Source organism: Vigna angularis, chromosome 9 (genome assembly GCF_016808095.1).
Source record: "Vigna angularis cultivar LongXiaoDou No.4 chromosome 9, ASM1680809v1, whole genome shotgun sequence".
NCBI lineage: Eukaryota > Viridiplantae > Streptophyta > Magnoliopsida > Fabales > Fabaceae > Vigna > Vigna angularis.
Genome location: NC_068978.1, coordinates 14,299,281 through 14,314,358, shown reverse-complemented (window position 1 = coordinate 14,314,358; position 15,078 = coordinate 14,299,281).

Here is a 15,078-nt window from a genome sequence, read left to right as displayed (position 1 = left end):
GATATCGAGTCCTTCCATTACCACTTCAAAGGATAATTTTACAGTTGTTCCAGAAGATGACCCTTTAGTATTTTGTAGTGAAGATGATCCTGAAAACTGGCATGTTCACGTTGGGCAATGCAAGTTAGTTCTGCGTAAACATTACTTGACTGTTATTCTTTCTGGACTTTGGATATAATTTGTTTTATTGCATTGCTTTCCAACTCCTACAGATCTTCCGCTCCATTGACTCGAGGTCCCTCAAGGATTTTCCAAACATGTTGATGTTCCTCTGTCCCAGGTTTATATACTTTCTTGTTCATCCTCTTTTCAGAAAACTCCAAATATATTAAGTGAAACTCTATACTGCATGCTTGCAAATCAAACACTATCCCTCACTTTTTAATTAACATAATTTTGTATGCAGAATCTTATGTGTGCTAAAATATTTGGTCATAGAAGAAACTGTTCAAACAGCGTAAATTCAAGCGATCAGATCTGCCCAACACTTATTTATATTGAAAACATACTTCAATGGATCATCATATGCATGGCCATAAAGATGCAGGTTAGGCTTAAGTTCTTGGATTTTAAAAGCAGCGTAATTTTCTGTATTTTATGAGTTGGTTTACTCTGTCTGCAGACAAAGGACATCCTGTAAAGTTCGATTCATTGATCTTGATGGGAAAAGAAAAACAAAGTTGAAAGCATAAATGTTGAAATCTATATTCCTTTCAGAAGTTGATTAGATAGAGGAAAGAATTGTTGGTTTGATGTGACTTAGGTTCAAACATGAATAAATAATGACAATAATGTCATTTTCTTATTTTAATTTAGTCAAGAAGAACTCTCTTCCATCTTCTTCTCTCTTTGTTTTGAGAAAACTTGTTTATTATTTTTCTTAATAATTACTGGTATTATTTATTTTGCTTTAGTAACTATTTGACTTTTTTCTACCCTTGTCCATAAGAGATACTTTCAAAATCCTTGGTTTGTACTTCTTTTGTCCGCGAAAGAAAAAGAAGAAAAAAGTTGAAGACAGTGAGATGTCTCATTTGCCTTCTGCTGTCAGGGGCTCGTAATCTCATCTCAATATTTTTGGCACTGAAAATTACTAGTAAAATCAGAGCTGAGGAAAGATTTGCTGTCTATGTTGTTTTACCAATGTGTCCAGGAGGTGGTCCTAAAACTTGGGCTATGCAATAAATCCTCTTTTGGCAGGTATCAGATTGTGTCTATTCTTTTGAAGTTTATTTTCAGATGGTAGAAATATACAATTAATGAATGTTAAGAATTCTGGTTCTCTAAGTGCACTGATTACAGTGTAATTGTTGGTGAACAAATCGAGTGATTTCTCACAAATTCTGATTGGAACCAGAATAGGAATGACAAAACAAAGAGTAATATTAATAATTGTTTAGAACTATATCAGAGGTATAAACCTTTGTCAAATGAAAGGAAGAGACATTTTATTAGATAATATTTTTTTTCCTTGTTAATACTCCAATAGTAGATGATATTTTTAAACTAACAGTTTGTTCTTTAGCCTTATCAGATTAAGTTGCTTAACACTGGTTCCAAATTGATTTGTAATCATTGAGACAAACAGATAAATAATGATTGATATGTTTCACATAAGAAAAGTCATGGTCTATTATTGATTTATTAATAATGAGTAAATATCGTAGAAGATTGAAACACTTATTATTATATTTCTGAATAATGTTTTTGAAGCGAGTGAATAGGAATTTTATTTATTACTGAATATAAGTTTACATCAAGAAGTTTTAAATGTTAGTGCCACACTTTCTCAATTTAGAACTTTGTTAAAGTTGAGATGATGTATTATTTTATCTTATATAATCTTAAATTTATTATATCATTTTTCAGATAGTTTAATATTTTTTTCTGAGTCCTATGAAATTTAAACATTAATAATTTTTTATTTGCACTTTACGATTTCAAAATCTAAAAAATACTACTACTACTATTATTTCTATAATATAAATTCTTAACCTTCATCTCTTATTAACATTACTAATTTAAGTTTTTATTAATTTTAAGTTAATGTTATTTAGGCTTTTTTCTATTTTTGTCAACCAAGCCTTAAAGATTGAGGTAATTCGTGTTGAATATTAATTAAGATTTTTTCAATTAGTAGTGCTATTTTCACTCAATGGTGGCCATTATTTTTTATTGGTATCGGAAAAAGAAGATTGTGATGATTGTATGATAGACGGGTCCAAGCCAAATGCCAGATTAAGACCCATTATCCGTGGAATGGCCAAGGTCATACAACAAGCTCTTGAAGATCTACCTCAAGAACGCTAAGTACTCTTTGGACACTTCAAGTGAGAGTTAGAAGCCCAAAAAGAAAAATAGAACAACCCATACCAACCCATGGAGAGGGATAAATTTGGAGAAATCTCAATCGGGTGGCGCTGGGCGCCAACCCTCCACCGCTCAGCGACAACGGACCTCTTTTTCAGTACGTTTTCTTGGCCAAAGCCAACACATGTTTAACACTACTCCACGTGTCCTATAATGCATGAAATAAGGCTGATGATCAACATTGTAAATCTGGTGCACAAAAGGGTGAATCATCTATAAATTCACCCACCTTACTTTGTAGAAATAAATTCACCCACCTTATTTTGTTGAAATGACTTTTGGAATTAATAGAAGAATTATGCTTACTTTGTAGAAATCACTTTTGGAATTAATAGAAGAATTATGCTGAAGCTCTTAAGCCAGCCTTTCTCTACATCTGAAAGTCACTCTCATTGCTTCCTCGCCCACTCCTCTAGCTTCCTCTCATAGATGGTAGGCCGCCTGAGCTAGAGCTACACCATAGAAGCATTTCCTCCATCCTAAACAGTCACCAACTTTCATTAAATTTCGTTGCCAGAGTTTGCTACTGTCTTCCACTGTGCCATCGTGTTGTTCACTGATTAACCATGCCTTTGGATGAAGCTATCAAATGGTATCAAAGCCAAGTTGCAAGTGTCTTCGAGAGCTATGTCCAGTTGTTTTTTTTAGTCTTCAATGTCATCCATTTCACTTTTCTGTTTTTGCCTCTTATGTGCACTATTTCATTGATGCTACCATCATTGGATGCTTGTTTTTAGGTTCTGTTGAGTCTATTTTTGTGTCCAATCTTGTGTTGATTTGTTGGTATTATCATTTTAATCGGACCATTTCGTTGTTTGAGTCATTTTGTTTATGAAATCTTGTTTTGTTATGTTCAAAGTCATGTGTATTCTTATTTTAGTGCATTATTTTCATTGTCATCTAAATATGAGTTTAATTAATTGAATCTTTATTTTGTAACTCAAAATTTGTCAATTATCATGAGCTATGAAATTCGTTTGAATGAGCTTGATGACAGATATACAATCAGTTTTGAGTATACTATCAACTGCCTTTCAACTGTTTGAACATTAGATATTGTCAAATCATTTGCAAGTTAGGTGGACTGCCTTTCAACTGTTTGAACATTAGATATTGTCAAATCATTTGCAAGTTAGGTGGAAATCAAATTTCAGTGAATTATGAGTTGTTTATGTTTGTCAAGAGAAATTACATACCATATAAGCAATGAAATGCTTAGGCATAGCTTGGATGCATTTGAGAAAACTCAAGTAGAAATTCAAATGTGTAGTTGACTGATCTGCACATTCTTTGCTTGAGTCCTTTTTATGTTTTTAAATCTAGTTTTAGCACCTAGATCATTGTTAACCATTTATTACACTGGTCTGCCACTTCGAGCAACTTTTAATTGTTGTTTTGTAGTCAAGTAAACTGTCAAAAGCCTGTTTGAAACTCTATGCTTAAATTTGAATACTAGAGTTGTTTGTTTTGGATGCATAAGGCCTTGACCAAGTCCAACTGTGAAGTAATGTGAATCTGAATTGAAAAGATGCTCAAACAAGTTTGTTTTCATAAAATAAACATGTTCATACATAATTAACTTGATCTTGTACGGTCCTATTGATGACAAATTTTTGAACACCGAAAATGGCGCCAAAAACTTGTTTAACCATCGGCAAGTGTATCGAATCGTATCAAGTAATAAACATGGTAAGACCAAGTATCATTTTCCCAAGAGACTCACGGCACTAAACAGTTATGTGATTACTCAACTAATTAAGACTCTAAAGAACATATTTTTGGGTTTTAAATGCAAATGCAATAAAATAAACATGAATGCATGAATGCAATTTGATCAATTGAGGTTAAACACAAGAAAGAATGGATGAAGTTGATGATATTGTTGTTGGGGTTTAGATTTAACCTAATTCACTCTCATGCATATATGAATTCATCTTTCTTTTACATTAATGTTAATGCCACTTTCTAATTTACTTTAAACCCGATGTCTCGGCGAAGAAAGCCTAATCATAATCACTAGTTTACAATGTCTTGTCTCCCTAGCAATTAATCATGCATTATAATGAACAGAAGCTTAAAGGCAACCAACCATCATACTCCTATGTCTAGGTTTATACTACTGTTGGAAGAATTCCCCAGATCGTGATTTGTAAGGTATCTCTCAATAACAATCCTAGGGAGAGAAGAGGAGATCTGTCACATCGCCAAATCGTACAACCCTAGGAGTACGAAATCTCATGATACTTATAAATCATAAGATTTATGCCATACATGAATAAAACATCACAAGCATTTGAGCAAAGAAGAATATCTCTAACAATTAATGAAAGAAAGCATGTATCTTAAAGAAGATTTTTAAACACAAATTCAATACATGAGAGTTTACAAAGGTTACATCTTTCCCAACAACAATAGGGTTTAGCCCTCCATCGTCATGGAAAAACTAGATGAGTAATGGAATGAAAGAATGGAAGAGATAGAAAAAACCGAGAAAGAGAAGCGGAGAGCTGTCACCATCCCCAAATCTACCCCCAAGGGGTGAAAAGTGTGTTTATGTGCTTAAGCCATCAAAAGATACAAACCCTAGGATGTGCAAGTCATTAAATAAGGCATAAAAATAACAGAAAACAAGTCCAAGCCAATAAAAACAAAAGAAAATCGGTCCAAGCCCACTCAGAATGGCACTCAGCGGTATTTTACCGCTGAGCGGTAATAGCGCATGATCCATTTTGCCCCCAGCTACTGTTTTTGCCCCTAAGCGGTGATTTTGGCACCTGAAAAGTGGCGCTCAACGGTATTTTACCGCTCAGCAAAACTTTTTCTGTATTCTGGTTGACTTCTCAGCATTCTGGTGGACTGGTTGACTTTTTTGGTTGATTGGTTGACTTTTCTGGTTGACTGGTTGACTTTTTTGGTTCCTGGTTGACTTTTCTGCATTCAAATCATTCGGTACTTCAAATCTTCTTTCAAATCATTCCAAAAACCTACAAAATCAAGGAAATTTAGTGATAAAATCATAAAGCATATCCTCAACTCTCTTATTCACAAAACTAAAACAAAATCATGAGTCCAAGCAAGCTTCTAAGCCAAAAAGGGTGCATTAAGTATCAAAATTACATATAAAAATAACAGTTTTTGAACCGTTATCACAACCCCCAAACTTGAAACTTTGCTTGTCCTCAAGCAAAATGTAACTTGGCTTCAACAAAATAATCATACTACAATGGTTTAGCACATCAAAAAGCATTTTCCTCTAGGACAAGTATTGTGAGGTGACACTCTTACACTCTACCATCACAATGTCACATGAATCAACTATGGTCCTCACATAATCAAGACATACACAAAAGATACAAACCTCATGAATAATCAACACTCAAGAAAGAATGTTATCATAGAGTGCATGGAACTATTGCTCACCAAAGATAGTGTTTCACTCAAGCACTCAAAAGTATTTCACTCAAGCACTCAAAAGTGTTTCACTCAACTCAAAGGTGTATAGTGAGGTGACACTCTTACACTCTACCATCACAATGTCACATGAATCAACTTTGCCTTTCATTTAACCACATATCAAACACACTCACAAGCAAGTTATCATCACAAGGACTTTTCAAGGCTTGTATTGAGGCTGGGCTAAGAAGAAAATTGGTTTTCTAGACAACAAAATTCCTTGAGTTAAGAGAGTGCATAATTCATTCATTCACATTAACAATAATCTCTCTTTCTCCTTTTTATGTGAGAAACCAAATCTTCAACTTATTCCCAACTTTCCTTTCATTGAGCTCAACCTTTTCTTTTCTTTCTTTTCTTCTCTTTTCTTTTTCTTTTGCTTTTTGCTTTTGCTCAATGCTCTTTAATGAATTTCACAAAGTTCTTTCCGGTTTCTCACCACCCCAAAATTGAACCATTCTCCATTACCACAAAACATAATCTACTTAACTCAAGGTAAGGATTTCAAAAAGGGTTTTTCCACTTTTCAAATTTAGGCTCAAGGTGCAAAGGATAAAGAGAAACATTGTTCTTTATTGGGTTCACCTATAAACATTGGCTCTAAGGGAGAAGAAAAACATGGCCTTGATCATTTGTAATAAGCAAGCAAGAGGTTCAATCATAGAAAATTAGGCAAAATCAATCATGCTTCCAAAGCAATAGCATTCAATCAATCAAAAACTCTGGAGCTCAATCTCTCACAGGTTAACTTAAGTTCCAACATTTAGATAAACATTCTTCCTAGCATCATAATTGAAATCATGCATCTAGTTTTAACAATACTATGAGCAACCACCATCTATGCTTAAAAAAACCTCACCAATCATTAACTCAACATGCATCATAGACCAATAGAGCAAACACAAGAATATTACTCATCACAAACAACAATTTATCACATCATACCAACCATTGTGTACAATTCATGAAACCAAGTACATAAACAAAAAAAAAATCAAATAAACAAAAACAAAACAAAAAAAAATCATCTTGTAGCATCCATCAGTAGATGCTCTCTTTGAATCTTCCAGCATCCATCAGTAGATGTTATCATTCATCACCCTCATCAGTAGATGCTATGCATTGATCTTTGAGTAAATGTTGTAGCAAAAGCTTGGTTCAATATAAAAGAATTGATATATTCAAAAGATTCTAGAATGAAATTAAGAAGCTAACTGGACTAGTGCAACCATTTTCGAAATCTGAGAAATCAAAATCCAAATTCTGAAGCAAAACTGGATTGTCTTTGAGACATTTTATGAAACAGTTTGGAAAATATCCAATGCAAAACTAATTTGAGTCCAATTGCAACTTGTGGTCTTTTCTTGTTTTCTTATTCCATTCTAGAACTATTCTTAGGATCCTTTTGAAGTGCTTCCTTGATTGCTACCGGATTAATTGCTTGATTTTGAATTATTGGCCAATCTAGTCATTGCCTTCCTGGCCAACTCGATCCATACAAATATACCTTTTTTTAACATATCCGTCAAAGGGTGAGTAATCTTGCCATAATCTCTCACAAACCATCTGCAGTAGCCCGTCAACCCCAAGAATCCCCTTAGGGCCTTGATGGTTTTTGGTTCCTCCCACTCTAGGACCGCCTCTACTTTCTCCCTATCCATTTCCACCCCTTCCTCGGTTATTAAATGTCCCAAATACTGAATATGGGTCTTTCCAAACTCATATTTCTTCCGGTTTGCTACCCACTATTGTTGTGACAGCATGTCCAACACGACATGCTGCAAATAATCTTTTCAAGTAGGGCTGTAACTTAGGATGTCATAAAAAAACACCAGCACGAATCTCCTCAAGTAGGGTTTGAACAGCTCGTTCATGGCACTTTGGGAAGTGGCAGGGTCATTGATGAGTGATAACGGTTGGAAAACCGTTATTTTTATACTTAATTTTGATATTAAAAACACCCTTTTTGACTTAGAAGTTTGCTTGAACTCATGTTTTTGCTTTAGTTTTGTGAATAAGAGAGTTGAAGGTGAATTTAATGGTTTTGTGCTAGAATCTCTTGATTTTGTAGGCTATTGGAATGATTTGAAAGAAGAGTTAAAGTACCGAATGGTTGGAATGTAGAAAAGTCAATCAAAATGCAGAAAAGTCAACCGGTCCACCAGAAAAGTCAACCAGTCAACCAGAAAAGTCAACCAGTAAACCAAAAAAGTCAATCAGTCAACCAGAATGCAGAAAAGTCAACCAGAGTGCAGAAAAAGTTACGCTGAGCGCCAGTTTTGAAGTGCCGAAATCACCGCTGAGGACTAAAAAATGCAGCTGAGCGTTATTCTAAAGAGTCGCAAGTATCGCTGAGCGGCAAAAGTGCCGCTGAGGGCCATTTTAAGTGGGCTTGGACCTGTTTTCTGTTATTTTTATGGGCTTGGACCTGTTTTCTGTTATTTTTATGTTCTATTTAAGGACTTGCACGTCCTAGGTTTTGTATCTTTTGATGGCTTGAGCACAGAAACACACTTTTCACCCGTTGGGGGTAGATTTTGGGGATGTGGCAGCTCTCCTCTTCTCTTTCTAGGGTTCTTTTATCTCTTTCATTCTTTCATTCCATTGTTCATCAAGTTTCTCCATGATAATGGACAGCTAAACCTTATTTGTTGTTGGGAAAGATGTAACCTCTTAAACTCTCATGTATTGAATTGATTCTTGATTATATATGATTTACTTCATTAATTGTTAGGGTTTTTCCTCTACACTCTATGCATGCTTTGTTTAACTCATTCAATTGCATGATCATTGATTCTGTCGATATGGACACATACGGGGAAATCTAGATCTGGGGAAATTCTCCCAAAAGTAGTATTGCCTAGACATAGGGATATGAGGGTTGGTTGCATTTAAGCTTCTGTGCGAATGTAATGCATGATTAATTGCTAGGGAGACAAGACATTGTGAACTAGTAATTAGGAGTAGGCTTTCTTCACCGAGACATCGGGTTTAAGGTAAATTAGAAAGTGGCATTAACATTAATGAAGAAGATGAATTCATATATGCATGAGAGTAAATTAGGTGAAATCTAAACCCAACAACAATATCATCAACTTCATTCATTCATTCTTGTGTTTAGCCTCAATTGATCAAATTGCATTCATGTTTATTTTATTTCATTTGCATCCAAAAACCCCAAAATTTGTTCTTTAGAGTCTTAATTAGTTGAGTAATCACATAATTGTTTAGTGTCGTGAGTCTCTTGTGAAACAATACTTGGTCTTACCATTTATTATTACTTGATACGTTTTGGTTACACTTGCCGAGGTCTTAAAAAGTTTTTGACTCCGTTTTCGGGGATTAAAAATTTGTTTATCAAGTTTTTGGCGCCGTTGTCGGTGACTCGTGGTATAACTATTCTATTTGTGTGATTCTTAACCGATTAGACTTTATCTTTAATTTTTATCTTTTTATTTCTTTATATCTTTCTATCTTTTCATCTTTCTATCTTTATATATTTCTATCTTTTCATCTTTCTATCTTTTCATCTTTATATCTTTTCATCTTTCTATCTTCTTATCTTTTTATTTTTTATCTTTAATTTTTAATCCTTTTATCCTTTTATCTTTTTATCTTTTTATCTTTTCATCCTTTTATTTTTTTATCTTTCTCTCTTTTTATTTTTTCATCCTATTATCTTTTTATCTTTTTATTTTTTTTATCTTTTTATCTTTTTATTTTCTTTTTATCTTCTTATCTTTTTATCTTTTTCTCTTTTATTTTTTCTCTTTTTATCTTTTTCTCTTTTTATCTTTTTATCTTTTTAGTTTTTTATCTTTTTCTTTTTATATGTTTATCTTTTTCTTTTTATTTTTATTTTTTCATCTTTTTATCTTTTTATCTTTTGATCTTTTTACCTTTTTATTTTTTTTTCTTTCTATCTTTCTATCTTTTTATCTTTCCATCTCGCCATTTTTTTTTCTTTTTAATTTTTTATCTGTTTGTGCTAATTTGGTGCTCTAGTGCAGTGTTCTTTAGTGTTTGCAGAATAAAATTCGAAAATCTATACTAGGAGCACAAGATCATCAATAGAAGAAGCACAACATCTACTGATGGATGCTAGGTGATTGAGTATCTACTGAAGGATACTATGCTATCAGACACGTACTGATGAGTGTTAATGAAAAGGATTTGCATTTACTGATGGATGCTAGGTGTTTCAGTATCTACTGAAGGATACTATGTTAGCAGACACTTATTGATGAGTGTTGATGAAAAGGATTTGCATCTACTGATGGATGTTAGTGGAGAAGTATCTATTGAAGGATACTATGTTTGTATACACCTACTGATGGGTGTTGGTGATAAAGATATGCGTCTACTGAAGGATGCTGAAAGATTTTGGGTCAGGCTCGTGACGTTAAACAAGCGCTACCTGGGAGGCACCCCAATTTTCTAAACTTGTCTTTTTATTTTTGTGAACTTTAATTTGCTTTTGTTTCTAGAATAGGTTATGATTTACTTGGCTTAAAATTTAATCTGTGATGCAATGGTTTGATGATGATGTTATGTTTGTGATGAGTGTTGCTTTATGATGCTAATTATATTGATTGATGTTGAGATGATGCATGATGCTAATAACACAAGTGGTTGCTCATAATATTGTGAAACAGATGCATGACGAATTGTGATTGTGATTGTGATACTGAGCAGGATGTTTATCTAAATGTTGGAACTTGAGTTAACCTGTGAGAGATTGGGCTCTAGAGTTTTTGATTGATTGAGTGCTATTGCTTTGGAAGCATGATTGATTTTGCCTAATTTTCTATGATTGGACCACTTGCTTGCTTGTTACAAATGATCAAAGCCATGTTTTTTCTTCTCCCTTAGAGCCAATGTTTATAGGTGAACCCAATAAGGATCAATGTTTTCTCTAACCTTTGCACCTTGAGCCTAAATTTGAAAAATGGAAAAACCCTTTTTGAAATTCTTACCTTGAGTTAAGTAGAGTATGTTTTGTGGTAATGGAGAATGGTTCAAGTTTAGGGTGGTGAGAAACCGGAAAGAACTTTGTGAAATTCATTAAAAAGCATTGGGCAAAAGCAAAAAGCGAAAGCAAAAAGCAAAGGAGAAGAAAAGAAAGAAAACAAAATGTTAAGCTCAATGCAATTAAAGTTTGGGAATGAGTTGAATATTGGTTTCTCACATAAAAGAAGAAAGAGAGTTGAGATTTAATGAGAATAAATGAATTGTGCACTCTCTTAACTCAAGGATTTTGTTGTCTAGAAAAACCAATTTTCTTCTTAGCCCAGCTTCAATACAAGCCTTGGAAAGTCCTTGTGATGATAACTTGCTTGTGATGTGTTTGATATGTGGTTAAATGAAAAGCATAGTTGATTCATGTGACATTGTGATGGTAGAGTGTAAGAGTGTCACCTCATTATACACCTTTGAGTTGAGTGAAACACTATCTTTGGTGAGGAATTGTTCCATGCACTATATGATAACATTCTTGCTTGGTTGGTTGATTATTCATGAGGTTTGCATATGTTGTGTATGTCTTGATTATGTGAGCACCATAGTTGAAGCTTGATTGGCTAAAGCATCATTATATCTTGAGTAATCTTTCTATGATGAGAATTCATGAGTGATTTACTTGTCCTAAGAGAAAAATGATTTTTAGTGTGCTAGTCCATTGTAGTATCATTACTTTATTTAAGCCAGGTTTTGTTTTGCTTGAGGACAAGCAAAGTTTCAAGTTTAGGGTTGTGATAACGGTTGAAAAACCGTTATTTTTATACTTAATTTTGATATTAAAAACACTCTTTTTGACTTAGATGTTTGCTTGAACTCATGTTTTTGCTTTAGTTTTGTGAATAAGAGAGTTGAAGGTGAATTTAATGGTTTTGTGCTAGAATCCCTTGATTTTGTAAGCTATTGGAATGATTTGAAAGAAGAGTTAAAGTACCGAATGGTTAGAATGTAGAAAAGTCAACCAAAATGCAGAAAAGTCAACCAGTCAACCAGAAAAGTCAATCAGCCAACCAGAAAAGTTAACTAGTCAACCAGAATGCAGAAAAGTCAACTAGAGTACAGAAAAAGTTGCGTTGAGCGTTAATTACTGCTGAGTGCCAGTTTTGAAGTGCTGAAATCACTGCTGAGGGCTAAAAAATGCAGCTGAGCGTCATTCTGAAGAGCCGCAAGTACCGTTGAGCGGCAAAATTCTCCCAAAACTAGATCTGGGAAAATTCTCCCAAAAGTAGTATTGCCTAGACATAGGGATATGAGGGTTGGTTGCCTTTAAGCTTCTGTGCGAATGTAATGCATGATTAATTTCTAGGGAGACAAGACATTGTGAACTAGTAATTAGGAGTAGGCTTTCTTCACCGAGACATCGGGTTTAAGGTAAATTAGAAAGTGACATTAACATTAATGAAGAAGACGAATTCATATATGCATAAGAGTAAATTAGGTGAAATCTAAACCCAACAAAAATATCATCAACTTCATCCATTCATTCTTGTGTTTAGCCTCAATTGATCAAATTGCATTCATGTTTATTTAATTGCATTTGCATCCAAAAACACCAAAATTTGTTCTTTAGAGTCTTAATTAGTTGAGTAATCACATAACTGTTTAATGCCGTGAGTCTCTTGGGAAACGATACTTGGTCTTACCATTTATTATTACTTGATACAATTCGGTTACACTTGCCGAGGTCTTAACAAGTTTTTGACTTCGTTTTCGGGGATTAAAATATTGTTTATTAGTGAGGCCAAAGGGCATCACCAAGAACTCATAGTGCCCCAAATGTGTTCTAAATGTAGTTTTCTGGATGTCTTCTTCCCCTCATCCTTATTTGATGATACCCTACCTTGAGGTCCACTTTGGAGAAATAACGTGCCCCCTCAACTCATCAAGTAATTCCTCTATCATTGGAATGGGGAACTTGTCCAGGACAATAGCTCTATTGAGGGCTCTATAATTTATACAAAAATGCAAACTTCCATCCTTCTTCTTGACAAGAATAACTGGGCTGGAATATGGGCTTGTACTGGGTCGGATGATCCCCTTGTTAGCATTTCCTCAACTTGCTTTTCAATTTCCCCTTTCAACAGGTGGGGATATCTATATGGACGGAGCTTTATATGCATTTTGTCATGATATGGAGGTAATCCTTGAGGTTCCTAGAACACTTGCGAATACCTCACCAACATCTCTTCCAACTCTTCCTTATGTTTTCCAGTTAGTCCTTCCTCCTTCACCTCTTTTCTAACTACCTTAACTGACCTCAAACTCCAAACGATCGTCACTGTCTCTACCTCCGTAATCTTGAGCAGTGCTTCTGGAGCAACTACTTCTCGAGCTAACTTTAGGTCCCTCGAATAGTTATCTCTCTTGCTCCTTTCTTAAACCCCATAGTTAACTTTCCCCAGTTGGTTACAACCTCCCCTAATTTGGCAAACCAGTCTACCCCAAGGATCACATTCACACCTCCCAGCTCAAATACATAGAACTGCTCCATGATCTTTGCTTCTCCCAACCTCAACCTCACTTCTGTACAACCACCCAAAGTCTTCCTTCAATGTCCGTCTCCTAGGCTAACATGATAATTTTTGGTGTCGTCCACGGCCAACCCGATCTCCTCTACCACCCTTCTAGATATGAAGTTGTGTCTCTCGCCACTGTCGATGAGGACAACCACCTCCTTGCCTCCTACCAGTAGCTTCATCGTTTTAGGTTGCGTCAACCCCCTTGGAAAAACGTTGACAACTCAAATGGCTTATGTTCAAACACTTCCTTTGTTTCGTCTGCTTCCTCGTCTTCGTCCTCACCTAGAATTACCACCCTCAAACTTCGTTACGGGCAATGGTGGCTAGGGCTAAAGGGGCCCCGACCTCGAAAATCACTCCCCATGGTGCTCGTAGTCTTCCCAGTACCACCCATGTAATTCCCCTCCTTCCTTATGGAACCAACACTCTCTACGCCTCCTATTCGATTCGCGATATTACGACTGGGTTCACTCTTCGTCACCGCCCTTATCGGCCGACCCCAAGTTGTTTGGGTTCGAATCCCGTTCCGACTCCAAGCCTTCCCTCCCCCCTGGTTCTCTTCCACGTCCCTCGGGATCCGCATCGCCACCATTAATTCTTGCGGATCATGCGGCCTAACCCGATTTTTGATGTTTTCTTGCAATCCTGCAAGAATGTACCCATGAGTTGCTCATCAGACACGCCCTGCGTCTGGCTTACCAAAACCTCAAAATCTTGGACGTACTCCTCCACTGTCCCCATCTGTTTGTTCGTCGTGAGTCTCTCGAAGATTGACCCTCACCTTCTTTCTCCAAACCTCTCGATCATCGCATTCTTCAGTCCTTCCCAAGAGCGGTCCCTTGCTTTCTCTCGCTAGAACCGAAACCAATATCCTGCACTTCCCTCCATACTGACATAAGCCAAGCGTACTCTCTCGTTCTCCTCTACCCCTTCTAATTCGAAGAATCTCTCCGCTCGATTGATCCAGTTCAATGGATCTAATCCTTCGAACACAGGCAATTCCACCCTCTTCCTCCAATTGAACCGATCACCTTCTCCGCCCCCAATTTTGTCCTCACGTCTTGTATTCTTATTATCGTTCACAGACGCCTGACTGCCATCAGACTGTTCCTCTTGAGTACGGTGTCGTCCTCCCAGTATCCGCCTTCACTTCTTCGACGACGATCTCCACTACTTCCAACTGGCCCTCCACCACATGGAGTCGTCCATCAAGTCTTCCCTCCATCGTACTTCCCTCCAAAATGGATCCGGCAGGTCGGACCAATTTGTTAGGTTTCTGAGTTAGAAACCTAACTTTCTCACAATACCCAAACGCACAACAACACACAAACAACAGATAACAAATGATTTGTATGTATTATATGTATTTACTATAACAAATAATGAAATACAAAGATAATCCGGGAGCCTAATCCCCCTCCAAGGTCCAAGACCTGTTTCTACAAAGAAAATGGCTACCTCCTCAATAGAATTACAGAGGTTTATTTATACTCTCTCCCCCCCTAACCACCTAACAAACTTTCCCACCCTTTTCTATGTATCCTCTACTGTTCAGTATTAATATAGATATCGTTTGATCCCCCCATTTCCTTACCGTTTGGTACTCTTCTTTCTCCTCCTTTCATAAACTTTCCAACTCCTAACAGGTATTTTCTGTTGGTGTAGCATAGCCAAAGACCTCATATCAATGGTAGCCTCTTAGGAAGTAGAGTGTGGGTGA